The sequence below is a fragment of the Phodopus roborovskii genome, unplaced genomic scaffold, assembly GCF_943737965.1.
Source record: "Phodopus roborovskii unplaced genomic scaffold, PHOROB, whole genome shotgun sequence".
NCBI classification, from domain to species: domain Eukaryota; kingdom Metazoa; phylum Chordata; class Mammalia; order Rodentia; family Cricetidae; genus Phodopus; species Phodopus roborovskii.
Genome location: NW_026126576.1, coordinates 9,687,022 through 9,702,654, shown reverse-complemented (window position 1 = coordinate 9,702,654; position 15,633 = coordinate 9,687,022). Strand labels below are relative to the sequence as shown.

Below are 15,633 nucleotides of genomic sequence, written 5' to 3'. Positions count from 1 at the left end.
AAATCAAAATAGTGTCCATAAATTCTGATACTGAAAAAAGCCCATGCTTGTGATTCTGCTAGTATTTATAAGCATGTTGGGATTCCAATTGTTATTATGAAAGGAAAGAATAGTTATAATGCAATAAACAAATGTGAGTAGCTGGGGAGTTTGCATATTGCCCAATAATAAGATGCAGTAAGAAAGACGTTTTTTTTCTAAACCACTCCTTGTTGACTTATATAGTGCTCGTATAAGCAATTTCTGTTATTCTATTTCGTTTGAGGTTAGGCAATCTCTACAAGGCTGTAAGTCTTCTGTGAAATGGTTGTGCAGTCCCTAAAGGCTCTAAACATTTTGTCTTCTAAGCCTAATTTTAATAGACACATCAAGTTGCTCAGGAAATGAGTATGGAGAAAAGATGGAGTATATTCCAATGCCTCAGGAGCACACAGATACAGATGAGTTTGCTTATTCTTGCTCTCCTGATGAAGGTTGGCAGCTCCTGTCAAGGCCCCAGATGTAAGCAATCTGTGACCATGCCAGAAGAAACTGATTGGGTAAGAAGTATGTAGATGCTGAGTGGTTCCTTCCAGTATCAAGTCCTTCTGTTAGGCATATATATCACACCTATGGAAGTTTCCAAAATTAATTGCAGGGAAGAATGCAGAGAACTGGAACCTGGTTATTTTATTGTGAAGAAAGCAGTACTCATGGTGGAATCATGTTACATGGATTCTTGAAATTTTATGCAGATATACAAAAACAGCCTACCTTTCTCCCTCATTTAATATTTTTTAAATACTGTTTTACAAGAAAAAATACCATAAAATACTTTACTATATCATTCTGTCTTAGTCCATTTTACCTTGTTAGAACAACAAGAGAGAAGGGGTAATTATAACGAAGAGAATTTGTATTTTGTAGATCTGAAGACTGGAATATTTGAGGTCCTACATGACAAAGGCCTTCTTGCTGTATCAGTTCATGGCAGAAGAAAGAAAGGAAAAAGAGCATGTGAGACACATGGACATGTGCTACAGAAATGGGTCAATTAACTATTATTATCAAATAAACTCATTCCTACCATACTGATGCATTCATTCATGAAAGCAGAGCCCATTTGTAGCAGTCACCTCTTAAGTGTCTTCTTTTCACTGCCGGACTTTAAATTCCACCCATGAATTTTGAGGGATGTACCTGTCTGTCCTGGATTTTTAACATTTATTATTATTATTATTATTATTATTATTATTATTTCACATTTATATTTCTTTGAAGAATTTCATAGTCAACAAGCATATGGGAAAGATAAGACTTGAAGTTGTTTGGGGTAAAAGAACTTAGTAGGTATGTAGACAGTGAATAGGTTTTAGATTAAATGTAGTATAGTCACACTGTCTACCAGAAAAATGAAATGACTATTGGAAAAATAAACACTTCCTAGGTGGTTCAAAGAGCTGAGTCTGTAGTGATTCTCGCCAATAATTGAATGGTTAATGGCACAATTTTTCTTTATGAAAATATCTAATCCCTACTCTGAATTTTGTTACTATTTTTTATGTGTATGGGTATTTTAGCTGCATGTATATATGTGCACCATGGTTGTGTCTGGTGCCAGCAGAAAGCAAAAGAAGGCAATCATGACTCCTGGAACCGGACTTGCAGATGACTGTGAAGTACCATATTGTTGCTGTAAGAGCAGCCTGTGCTCCCAACTATTTCCCCAATTCCAAATTTAAAAAAAATGTATCTCAAGGTTAGTGAGTATAATTATTCATAGATTAAGGTAGCTACCTCTAGCAGCATCCCAGACAAAGCTACCACTGAATGCATTCTGGACACAAAGAATTTTAGTGCTTTTAAGAATATGTTTCTAAAGAATATAGTTCTCCAGCAATGAGTCTTTAAGAGGTATTTCTATTACTGACTATATCTGTGGAGAGTCATCTAAGAGAATATGCCACAAAGTGAATGATAATACATTGATACATACAGGCTAATACATTTTTCACTTAACTACAGAGTGGAAGCTAATATATTTGTGTAGTGAAACTAATACATTTTTCATTACTTAAAGGCATACTAGGCAGTTTCAGAGTTACTAATGAATTTGCATGAGACTCTCCAAAGAATTCAGAAACAATTTATATCATTTCCCAACCACTGTGTTCATCTGTTCATGAAAAATAATGATTGCAAGAGGTAGGATATCACTTGTAGAGAGCACAAAAGCATTTCTACCTACACTATCAACAGGATCAAAAGGGAATGGAACTGAAAAGAGAAAACTGTTGTGTTTCCACTGTATTACTCAATTCTGAGTATCCCATTTTCACCTTTTATTTCCAGAGACTGAAAAGGCAAATCTGTTTTCCTGTCTTATTTCTTATAGGACAGGGAGGGGTAGATTTTTGAGGTCAAGAGCGATGGCCCAGTGACTTCCTGAATTAATCTCATGCCAGCAATGTTATGAATACAATGCTTCTATTTTCTTAGTCTGTTAGAGGCTGTATGTCTGGATGACTGCTGATGTGACATCTCTTATATAGCTGTTTTTTTTAAAACAATTACATCATTATCACTAATAAATTTAATATAAAAGAAGACACTAGAAAAATCTCATTCTACTGAAAAGATACATTTCATTTTTACAATGAACTTAGGTTTTGATGCCATTTGGTGAATTTAAATTCCATGATTTAAGTTTCCATGTCCTTATAAAACTATTTATCTCTGTGTGTCTTTGGTGCTTCTTTGTCTTCAAGATGGGCTATAGCCATACACTATGGTCTCATGCAATTTTAATTTTTCCCTTAAATGCCACATCTCAAAATACATTCATATTTGGGGCTAGAGACTTAAGTTGGTAGGTGATACACTTTAGCCCATAACAGAAGCTTATTTTAGATAATTCTTATTAGCCATAATTTCACATAATTGCTTGAAATTAAATGCTTATGAATGCATACAATAGCCATAGACGTATTCTTAGTTTAGAGTGAAACACTGGGCAAAATCTTTTGCCTGGCTGGAGACCTAATATTCTCGTATCACCTGGTCACTTTTTACTAAGTGACCATGCCTAGGAAATCAGGTTCACCTTAAACCATGCTAAAGAGAGTGTGCAATAATTAGTTATGCCCTGAAATCCAGGGCCTTTTCCTCCCCAGAATCACTGCTTCTAGTGCACTAGCCATGTAGCATTCTAAGTCTACTCACAATTCTGTATGATTCAGAGAAACACAATTTTTTCTTTGTGCTTTCCAAGCATTGATCCTGAACACTAAGATTTCGTACCAACATCCTGAGCTACCTTATTCGTTCTCAAAAGCACCTCTCTCAATCATGTGACTACCTGTCTACCATGTGTGTCATCTCCATGTCAGCTTACAGTGTATGGCCTTTCTCCTGCTTCTCTTCATTGTGTTCCTCCATGTAGCCTCTAGAGCTTTCAGTTTGCATGCCCTTGGACTTTTCATTTCAAAACTCAAATAAAATTGTTCTTAAGCTTCTGTTAGAGTCAATTCTTAAGTCATTTTACTGAGGCTAAGTATTCCAAGTGGGGACCACAATTTCATCTGTACCACAGTAATTTTAATGAAGTAGTCACAGTGGGGAAGCTTTTAAAAAAGGAATATTATAGGTTTTCATTTTAAGATTACTCTAGTTCTTTACTTAAAAGTTTCTACATCTATATTTTTGTAATATAGCTGTGGGAACATTTTTGGCTGAAATATTAAATTTTGGGTACTGTCCAGTTTCAAATGACCACATGATTGGGATTCTTTTAGAAATTTGGCTGCCACTGTCTCCAAATCAGACACAAAACTGCAGGGTGTTAGACTGATTTCTCAAGATTCAGATCTGAGTTCTTTCCAATTTGGGAGCAGAGAGAGCTTTATTCTCATTTCACTGACACTGAGGAGAAAAACCCACTTCATCACTGTCTACTGATAGCAATCAGAGAAATTTGGAAATCCTCTTAGTAGTCACTTAGACTGACATCCAGGTATATCAGAAATCTATTACATCTTATCCTGAATGAAAAATATTCTCATGAATCAAAGCTTTTACGGATTTTTTATATCCAGGTTCAGAGTTCGGTCTCCAAGGCATCTTTTTTAATGTTCCCTATTCCAGTTCCCCAAATCCCAGGTGTGTCCTTTCCTCTTTGTACACCATTTTAGTGATGCTTAAGTGCCCACTAGTCAGAACTTCACAAGCCTTCTCTGTTGTTAAATTCTTACTTATCTGGGATGGTACCTTCAAACATACAGAATAAACTCATTTTGGCTGAAAAGAATACTGATCAAATCCCTCATACTTTCAGAAGTCTTCTTAATGTCATTTGAGTTTAATCAGGAAGGGCTGGGGGAAGGATGTTTCAACCCACTTAGGGAGCAATAGTTAGTGACACCCAAGGTCGTCATCAGTCAAAGAAGAAACATTTCAATACAGAAGACCTTTCAGCCACCTCTTGTATTATATCATAAATACAATCTCTTACCAATATACACACAAAATGTCAAGGTCAGGAGACTTCAGCAAGGCAGAAAGCATGGTTAGTTCTACTCTACAAATATAAAAAAAACTAAATCAATATTCTTGATTAATATTAATTTTAGATATTATAATAATCTTACATGTCCCAATAGATTATTTTAAACTAATAAGCTCTAATATATTTTTGAAAGTAAAAAATGAATAAAACATATAGGCCCCAACAGCATTGTAACTCAAACAGATGACAAAACTTTGTGGTAAACAGTCTATTGCTACCCTGTGGTCAGCAGATTAAGAAAAGATCAAATATACTTAAGAAAATCGACAACTTGATGAGATGGTATGCTAAAAAATGAATGTAATTAGTATGGAATAATTCATAGAGTACAAGTCATAACTTATACTTTGTTCTTCTACTTTCTAATTTTCTTTGTGTACATGCTGTACATGCATGTGTTGGCACATGGGCACATATGTGTGGGTGCACCTGCATTTCTGTACCATTACCAGTGGAGGCACAAGGTTGATGTCTAGAATCATCTTTGATCTTCCAACTTATTCATTGATTTAGGGTCTCTCAGTAAAAGTAAGAGCATGATAGGGCTATTTTTCTAGCCAGCTAGTGCTGTGGATTCCCTATCTGTATATTCTGAAGCTGGAATGAAAGGTGGGCTGCCATGCCCAACCTGACTTTTCCATGGATTCTAGGGATCTATCCCTGGTCCTTATACTTACACAACAAGTGCTTTAACTACTAATCCATCTCTCCAGCCTAACAAAGCACACTTTTAAGCCATTGACAACATGTAAACAGTATGAAAAAAATTGCATTCCCTACAAATGCAATATTCAGTCTGTGCCTTCACCTTAGGGTGCTTAACTTATCTCCAGCTGCTTTGATGTAGATTTATAGTCTTTTGAAACTCACAACCTAGGTCAAATTGGAGTTATTGGCTATATCAACCCACCTCCATTGCACACTCAGAATAAAGGGATGAATTGAAAGACAAATAATGTCCAGCAGATGGGGGATGAGAATGAAATAGGTTATTTGAGCAAACAGATTATGAACAGAATGAGTAATTGAATTATAATAAGAAACATAGATACATTATTATGTATTACCTTTGAATACCATCCCTGTGGTAGGGAAAATACAAGAAACACTATAAAAATGTAGAAGCCCAGACATTCTGTTTCACCATGGCAACAACTTTTCTATCCTAGAATAGAGTCCTTTTGATCCAAAATGAAATAATCCTAGAATTTAAGGAAATACCACAGTAACTCACACTTTTATTAGCGAAACATCATGTGTAAATTTTGGAAGTTGAATAACAGTTTATCTACAATTAATTATGTTACAACAATTGCTTTATCAAAGCTAAGTCAATCAAATTTTTTCTTGAATCGTGACTATTTCTTCTTAAAATGTACAACAAGGTATATTTGGTACATTTACTTCTAAGGAAAACATTTATTTTGGGATTAAAAAACAAAACAACAAGATACAAAACATATTTTTAAGGGAAAAAGCTTCAAATGTTAATTATTTAAAATTAAGAATTTTCATTTTTCTAAGAGTGGAATAAGATGAAGAAACTAGGAGAGGACAGATTTGCTTAAAGATAACATCCACATTACAAAATCCTCTAAAGTAAGGTCAATCTAACCAATACTAAAAAGAGATATGACTACACCAATGGGAAGTTCACAGGAGGGAACTAGCTTATCAATAAAGAAATGAAAATGTTATTTAAAATCAAGCAGATACCATTTCAAGCTCAATTGATGGACAAATGCAAAACATATAGTACTAGCAATGATGTGAAAGAACTGAAAAATTGGACACTGATGGCAAGAGTATAATAAGAACAATCATGTATGAAGCAATTTAACTATATTTGGGAAAGATGAAGATTCAAATATATCAAATGTTTAAATATATATTCAAATATATCATGATATATCAATACTATTTCTCAATCAGGTCATGCAAGAGACATGTATGATGGTGTTTACAGTAAGTGGTTGACTGGAGCTGAAGCTGAGGAGCTGCGTCAGTAATTTAAACACTTGCTGTGTTGATGTGAGTACTAAGTAGAAGTCCAAGAGGGTATGGTGTTCCACCAGTAATCCCAGTGATCATCGGGCAGTGACAGATAATACCTGAAGAAAGCCCACTAGCTAGACTAGTCAAAATGGTAAACCATGTCTTTAGTTACAGATCTTGCCTCAATAACAAGTTAGAGAATGACAGAGGAAGACATCCAATATCAATCTCCAGCCTGCACATCCATGCACACACATGTGAATGCATGTGTATGCACACACAAATATGCAGGCACATATTAAAACATGCAAAAATACATCGACACTACACACACATGTCAAAAACATCAAGTGAGTAGTAAATTATTATATATTTGCTAGAGGGATAATGATAGTTAAACAAAACTCGAGTACACCTGATTCAGTTCTCACAGCATAGCTACATCTTAAGAGTTTAAATGCAGTAGCAAGTCAGGATTCTGTGTAACTTCATTTACACAAAAAATGAGGAGAGTGGTATGACTGAAATGTAAAAGAAAAGCAAGTGGTGAAATAATGAAAACAATATTCATGACACTATTAGTAGTTAAGTTGAGGGCACAGAATAGGATTTGAGAAGAATGTTCTAGAAATTGCATAGTGAAAGGTGATTTGCATAAAGTGTTATAATATTCTTATTGATGTATTATGCATGATTTATAAGCACTCACACACTGATGTGATGCTGACAATAATTTAAACAGCGCACAGGATGATGAGGAAATAAACCATTATATGAGGATGCTCTGGTTCACAGAAGACCCTTCATAAGTCTTCCAGTGAAGCAGGGGAGTGTGTGTATGGTTTTTCTTTTTGGGTTTTTTTTTTTTTTTTTTTTTTGAGTCAGGGTTTCTCTGTGGCTTTGGAGGCTTTGGAGGCTGTCCTGAAACTAGCTCTGTAGATCAGGATGGTCTCGAACTCACAGTCACAGAGATCCGCCTGCCCCTGCCTCCCAGGTGCTGGGATTAAAGGCTTGTGTGTGTGTGTGTGTGTGTGTTCAAGGACCATCAGGAGGTGGCAACAGTGGTGGCCCACAATTTTCATAAAATGTACAATTAATATGTACTTGGAAGACAATATCAGTGATGACACATTCAAATTTCATTAAGTATTTAGTATTTTAAACACTCCTTTTTATTTATTTCATTTAGCCTATCCATAACCATGTGAAGTAAGAACATTATTGTTCTTACTTTTTTTTGACAAGAAAACTGGGGGTTACAGTTACACAGTTAATTTAAAAAATTAAGCTAAAAGTGAAACCCAGGAATTTCAAATGCTGGGGCAAAATCATTCCTAAATAAACCTTTTTCTATACAGTACATGCCAAGAGGAAAACAAAGTGGCCTGAGGAATCCGTGCTGTAGTTCAACTTGAGACTCCGGATTACCATCTACACTGCAAGCTTTAGCCAGGAGAATCAAGGTATTACTCTCAAAATATTAGTATATTTTACATTGAGGACGTGGTGTATTCTATGTGGGTACACATGTGCATATGCAGGTGTGTGTTTCTACACATATATTCAGAGCCAGAGATTGGCACTGAGTGTCTTTCTTAGACATTCACTATGTTATTTTTTAGTAAAGTCTTTGTACTCAGAGCCTACCTTTTCATTGAAGTCGTCTAACCTGCAAGGCTCTGGAGTCCACTTGTCTCATTTTGTCCTGATCTAGAATACAGGCACCCATGTCACCAGCACAACCATCTTAACTTGTGTTCTAGAGATCTGAACCTATGTCCTTATGCTTGCAAATCAAACTCTGCTCACAAAACTATTTCGCCAGTATCATAAATCATTGTTTGTCCACGGCAGATAATGACTGGTGCAATATGAACTATGTTGAATTTACCAAAGCATATTTTTTGAAGCAATTTGAAGGTATTAAATCTTTCAAAGGTTTGACCTGAAGGTAAAAATTGTAAGATGTTTAAAATTGTTATCCTCTGCATCTACTGAAACCAATGGATTGTTTTTGAGAACTATATACAAGAGCACTGTGTTTAGAGCATTTCTCCACCTCTAACTCCTCCTGTGTTTCCTATTTCTCCTCCAAAATTACATTTTCTTTATTTATACCATCACACACACATAATCATGCACACACACACACAAATGCACACATGCATTTACAATCAGCTGTGTCCAGGTAACAGTCCTCATGTGTATATTAATGCAGGGCTATACGGGAGCTCATCGGTAGAAGAAAATATTTCTCTCCCTTTCAGCAGCCATTGTCCACTAGTAGATTTTCTTCTAGAGTTGGACCATGTAGAATTTATCTTATCCCTGTTAGCATGCCAACTGGTATTTTCACCATGCTGGCCTTGTTTGAATAACCAGAATGTTGAGATTCCATGGGTGTATTTTGCCTGCCACTGCCACAGGACCCTATCTAAAGACACTCTGGTTATTTGGCTCAAACAATCCTTCTACTACACATCTAATTTCCCCTGAGCTTTAGGTGTTGGGGTCTCATTGAGGTGTACTAAAGGTGATTGGGCATTTTAAAGTCCCTTATTCTTTGCATTTTGATTAGTTGTAGATCTCCACAATAGTCTCTATACACAAAGCAGCTTCTTTGATAAGGGGTGAGAACTACATTTTCTTGTGGGAATCAGTATTTAGATTATAGTTAGAAATAATATTGGTTTAGAAAAATGGTGATAGTACACTCTCTGGGATCTGTGCCTATTGCTTAAAATAATATCTTTAGTGAATGGAATAACCTGTATATTATAAAAGAAAGCATTATACAGAAGGATAATTATAAAATCCTTGTGAAATATTGTGAAAAATCATTTGTGTGCTCTGGTTTGGGGAATAGAGTATTTGCCTAACAGGTGCAAATTCTGGGCTTTACCCTCAATAATGATAATAATAATACTAAATACTACTACTACTACTAATAATAATATATGTATGACAAGTTTGGTAAGCCTCACTATTAAAGTGTAGCAAGCATATATATTTTATTTTAAAATGTTTATACTAACTTGATATATGAAAATGTCAGTGATTTCAATTGGTTATTTAGCTATCATAACTTTCCATAATGCTTATCTAATTTTGATCAAAAGATTTGCTAAACTTCAGTGGATGATTAATGAACTCAAATGTTTTGGTTTTTTTTTTCTACCTGTGAGTCTTGTCAAGACATTCTGATGTATTATATTTTACAGAAGCTCTCCCAGTTTACCTGCTAGTGACTGATCTAGTCTCTCAGTCGGGAGATGCCAAGCTGTTCCTCCCACCTTCCCTGCTTCATCCCAGCTGCCAGGGATACTGTTGTTTTCCACTCTGTATTCTTAAGCCTTCGATGTTCCCAGGCTACTGTGTCACTGCAGTCATTTCTATGCTCGTTCCTTCACCAGGGAATAACTTTATGATCATCATTCATTTCACGCAGCCCTCTCTCCCAATATGTAAGTCTGACAAAAGGCAGAGCACTTTGGGAACTAGAATTCATCATGCTTGTTTGCACACACCTGATTTATGTTTACCTATCCTCTGACCTCCCCCAACCCCTCCTGCCTACACTGCATGAGGAGGCTCCACGGGGATAGTTGAATATTTTCCTGAAGTCTTGGTAAAACTGCCATGTGGTTGGAGAAGGATTAATAGCATAGTACCAGAATGTCTGTGCAGTGATCCATAAAACTCAGAAATGATTGCTGAGCTTCAGGACGAGGAGTTAAAATGACAAAAATATATGGACCATGAATGGGCAAAACAAGAGGCTGGGAAATCAGAAAGGAAAACATAAGTGTAAAAATGGAAATAAAAGAGAATGAGTCTCCATAACGGAAACCTGAAGCAGTTATTGTTTAGTGTTCACAAGCCCATCATAGCATCAGCCTTAACTAAGCAGGAGATGGAGGGGTTCTGTCATGCTTCAATAAGCAGAGAAGTAGCTTTCCATAAATGCCTTACACCATTTATGAAGTTGCCAGCCAGTCTGCCCTATGGAATTGAAACGATTCCTTATCCCACTCATTTCATTTTTTATTTTATTTTGTATATGTATTTATTATTTTTTCTTATTTTACATATTGATTCCAGTTCCTCCTCCCTCCCTCCCATGCCCCTCCCCGGACCTCTCCCATCCCATCTTTCCCCCGACTACACAAGGAGGGTATGCTTTCCAAGAGGGATCATCAAAATCTGTCAAGTCGTTTAGAGTAGGGTCTAGGCCCTCCATCCTACCTCTAGGCTAATGGAGTATCCCTCCATGGGGAATGTGCTCCTAAAGTCCTTTCCTGCACCAGGAATACCTCCTGGTTCCACTGTCAGAGGTCCCTTAGACTGCCCAGGCCTTCTTACTGGCCTTCTTACTTACATTCAAGGGATCTGAGTCGGTACAATGATGGCTTCCCAGCTATCAGTCTGGGGTGCCCCCATTAGCTCCCCTTTGTTCAGGTGAGCTGTCTGTGTGGGTTCCCACTTATTTCTATACAGGTAATAACTACTCGGTATCTAAGACGACAAAATAGTACTTTACTGGCCAGGTGTTGGTAGCCCACGTCTTTAATCTCAGCACTTGGGAGGCAGAGACAGGCAGATCTCTGTAGTGTGATATCCACCCCTTGATAATAATAATAATCTTGGAAATGAAAGGCTGATGGGTGTTTGTTTATTTGGGGAGAAATCACCCCAGAAACAAATGACTGCCTAGGTTCCCAACCCAAAGTTGCTACTGGATGAGCTCTGTCTACAACCTGGAAATGACAGAGTGAGCTGGGGTCTAGGACCCCAGACCTAGTACTCCCAGGTCATACCTGCACACATGCTTGCACCTGTCCCCATGCCCCAATGACCGTGGTTAGTGTAACAGGTGAGTGTGGGGTGGATATCTCACTACAGATCTCTGTGAGTTTGAGGCCAGCCTGGTCTATAGAGCGAGTTCCAGGACAGGCACCAAACGAATACAGAGAAACCCTGTCTCAAAAAAACCAAATAAATAAGTAAATAAACAAACAAATAAATAAATAATACTTTACTAAGTGTAATGCAGAATGCATGTTGGGTAATAGAGGAAAAGTAGTGACATGCTCCCCTCACTGGCCTCTGACCTACTTTCTACACAAGACCACACACTTGTTAGGGGTACTGGCTTTGAATCAGAACACCCTAACCTTTTTCATATCAACTGTGTGATCTGGCATGAGGTGCTGAGCTCTATGAACTTCTCTCTCTTCGTTCATTCCCCCATTTCTCCCCTCCTTATTAAAAACAAAAACTTAAGGGGCTGGAGAGATATCTCAGCAGTTAAGAGAACAGGCTGCTCTTCAAGAGGAACAAAGGTTCAAATCCCAGCATCTATGTGGCAGCTCACACTTCTCTATATCTCTAGTTCCAGAGAATCTTGGTTATTCACACAGATACACATGCAAGCAAAACAAAAACAAAAACAAAATGCACAAAAATAAATCTTAAAAAGGAAAAATGCATAAAACCTTAAGAGAATACACTTTGTTCTCTTTAAGTATTCTAAATTTTATTTCATGCTCATCATGATCCTAGCTCTAATAAATCATTTGCCTAAAGTACAATCCACTTTGTGCACCTCCCTCAGCATAACTGTTTATATTCCTTTAACTGTCTGACAGTAGTAACCTGAAGTAAAGTCTATTCTTTTGTTCAACAGTTTCAGTTTAGGTTTTTAGCTGGGTTTCTATCTGGTTACTCTGTTTATCAAAAGGTAAAGACTATATTGCCACATTTGTTATATTGAGTAGAGAACACAGATTTTGAAAGAAAATATAGAGCAGACATACAGAACAAGGGCATTCTTGCAGAAGGATGTATTTTCTAATAATTAGAAGGCAGATGGAAATAATTCACCAAGCAAAAGTCCTCTATCTGTATCCAAAAACTCAATCTTCAATTCTGCAGATATTATAAGGAGTGTTTTAGTCCATGAAAGTCTGGTACAGGAATATTCAGGGTATTATGGGAGATGTCATTCTGTGAATATGTTTTTCATATTGGTTAATGAATAAAGCACTGTTAGCCAATAGGAAAGCAAGATAGGCAGGACTAGGAGACAAGGAGGATTCAGGAAGGTGTAGGAAGGAGATTCAAAATGGAGGATGGAGAGGGTATATTCTGGGCCCTCTCTCCAGTAAGATAAGACCACGTGGAAATACTTAGATTAATAGAAATGGGTTAATATTTAAGACAAAGCTAGCCAATAAGAAATGCTAGTAACAGGATTTATATCTAAAAATGTCTCTGTGTGTTATTTGGGGCTGGCGTGGCTTGGGACCAGGTCAGTGGGGAAAAACCACTCATAACAAGGGTACACACACACACACACACACACACACACACACACACCACACACACACACACACAAATGCCAGAGGAGATGTCAGTCTTTCGAGACACTTAACCTGGATTGGACTCAAATGGCTTTTATTCTCATAGCCATATATATTGAGTAATTTTTTGACAAAATATTTTGTGAAAATATAATTGTCATCACAACCTATTGAGAAAATAACGTTGATTATAAATGCATGAGTTAAATGCATATAAATGGAAAAATTCCCTTCTGCAATGTACTTAGGCTGACTTGGATCAATTGCCATGGTGCATGTTATATTTTATATACATTAGTGGAGAGTTGAGGGTATATAGAGAGAAGAAGAGGAAGCTGTTGACACTTATTGAGAAATGTATGGAACTAGAGACCTGCTAAGAATTTGTCAGGACCTTTCTCAACCTTCCAAACCACCTCATAAGGCTGGTACTATTTTTGTTATTTTATAGAGGATGAAAGGAAGACTTGATAAGATCTAGTAACACATATGTGCTCAAATGTGCTCAAATATTTACATCTAACAGCCTAATGTCAACTCAGTTTTATTAAATGATTAAGTTTTAGTCTCTTAAAATGTATGATATCTTTCCATTCATGCACAAGAAGGAAACCCCCAAAAATGATGCCTCAACAATCATAATATTGAACAAAGGTATAGAGAAGTTAAAATGCTATGTTTAAAAATAGAGATAATGATATGGAGGGGGTGAGGTAGCTGCAAAATCTAGAGGCATGCATATATCTATGTAAACTAAGTTTCCAAAATTTCTAATCTCCTACTTATTCCACGTACAAGGACATTCTTGTGTAAACAGGGTCTTCACTTAAATCCAAGCAATTATAAAGGATTATGTTCAACTGGCAGCATTATTTGTTTTCATCAGCTGAATCTTTTATGAGTAGAACAAAGGTATGGAGTTGATAGTTGATGCCATCATGTTCTTACATGTTAGATTTCCCTAGACTCTTAGTAAATCTGAGAGTATCTGCAGTTGCAAATGACTATCACAGGAGGAGCTCAGTGAAAGTTGCATTAAGCGAGAAGTGAAATGCTTTCATGTAGTATGACACTTCCTCGGTATCAATGATTTAAGTTAATATAATCCAGTGAATGACTGATTTACCTCCATTATTTTCACAGCTCCTAAGGGCCCAGGACTCACATGTTTCTATAAGTGTATAAACTTGGGGATATATTCTTATTTATGATGTGAAGGAGGGAAGCACTGGGTATAGACATACAGCATAGTCTGTGTTTTATGAATAAGAGACTAAAATATTCAAAGGGTTAAAGGTATATATTCTGAACATAGTTGAGGAAAAAAACAAGGCAAAGCAAACTTCCCACAGAACTTTGTGGACTAGCTAAGTTGGGGGGGAGCACTTGCACCCTTGACAGTCTGTGGTGTGCTATTATTGTCTGACCAATACAGAAAACATTTCATAAAGTGCTTGTTCCTTCATGTCCTATAGCCAGCAAGAGAAACATTGCTTGTAGCATGGGTTCTAATAGGTCTTAATAATAAAAACCTGGAATCAGATATTAGGAAGTGAGAACTGAAAGTTCAGAGATGCAGAGCAACCAAGCCACTAGAGCTCTACCTCTGTGAATCCCTCATACTGAAAAGAGACCAGTTCTTGTCTCATTCTGCCTATGTTCCTTTACCTGCCATCCATCTCACTTCCTGTCTGTCTATATAGACCTCCAGACCTTTATAGTTAGCTAGTGGCTAGCTCCACCCTTTGATCTTCAGGCAAGCTTTATTTAGAGTAAAAAGAAAATAATCACACAATTCTTCTGTTAGGATGCAAACGTATCCTGAAACATGTAGCTTACCTCCCTACATCCAGATTCTGACTTCGTCTTCTCTCATGATTGAATGGAATGTGCTTCTGATGCCAGTTATCTTGTAACTATGGCCTAGCAGCCATACCCTCCCTACTAAACAACATTGTAAAACTTGAGATATTAGAAACAGAAAATGAAAGTGTACATGGATACTGGGAATGTTTTCCCTCCAGATGAACAATAGAATGCTTTAAATCTATTCCTTAAATTGTTCATTTATAATCATCTCCTCCCAGTATAATTCCCTTGTTTCCCTAACATCCTTGAACCAAGAAATATCACTACTAAAAGGAACATGAAGATAAAGCCATAGTTAGTATGCCCTGGGCGTCAAGATCTCAAGAACAGGATTTCACTCTCATTTTTTATGTTTTTGACAACTCTTTTGGTGAACACAGATAGCATTCACTCTGCAGACCAGGCTGGCCTCGAACTCACAGAGATCCACCTGCTTTTGCCTCCCCTTTTGAGGGCTGGGATTAAAGGTGTGAGCCACTACTGCCCCCCCCAGATAGCATTATCTCTTCCCATATATTTTATTTTTATGTGAAATTTAATATAAGCTTCTGAAGGAAGGAGAATCATAAATGATGCCAAGAATTCAAACATCAAAAAACCACATGGCTTCTACATAGTAGAGCTTAAAGCCTATGATGAGATAAGTAGGTAAATGGGAACTGCGAGTAGTGGGGCAAGTGTAATGGCCTTATTATTATTCAGGTCCTCCAAGAAAAGGCATCAGTCATGCACCAGGTACGTTATTTTAACGGATAACTGGTTCAATTGTTCACAATATATTTAGTCTTCTGTAATTACCTGTTATATAAACTATCCTTAAAAAAATTTCTTCTCTTATACAATACACCTGACTACAGCCTCTTC

At 36.9% G+C, this 15,633-nt stretch overlaps 1 protein-coding gene across 2 annotated transcripts in view; it reads right to left on the bottom strand.

Annotated features, from left to right (window-relative positions):
• Positions 1–15,633, bottom strand: part of Cntn4 (contactin 4) — a 729,371-nt gene that overhangs the window by 426,701 nt on the left and 287,037 nt on the right. The window lies entirely within an intron of this gene.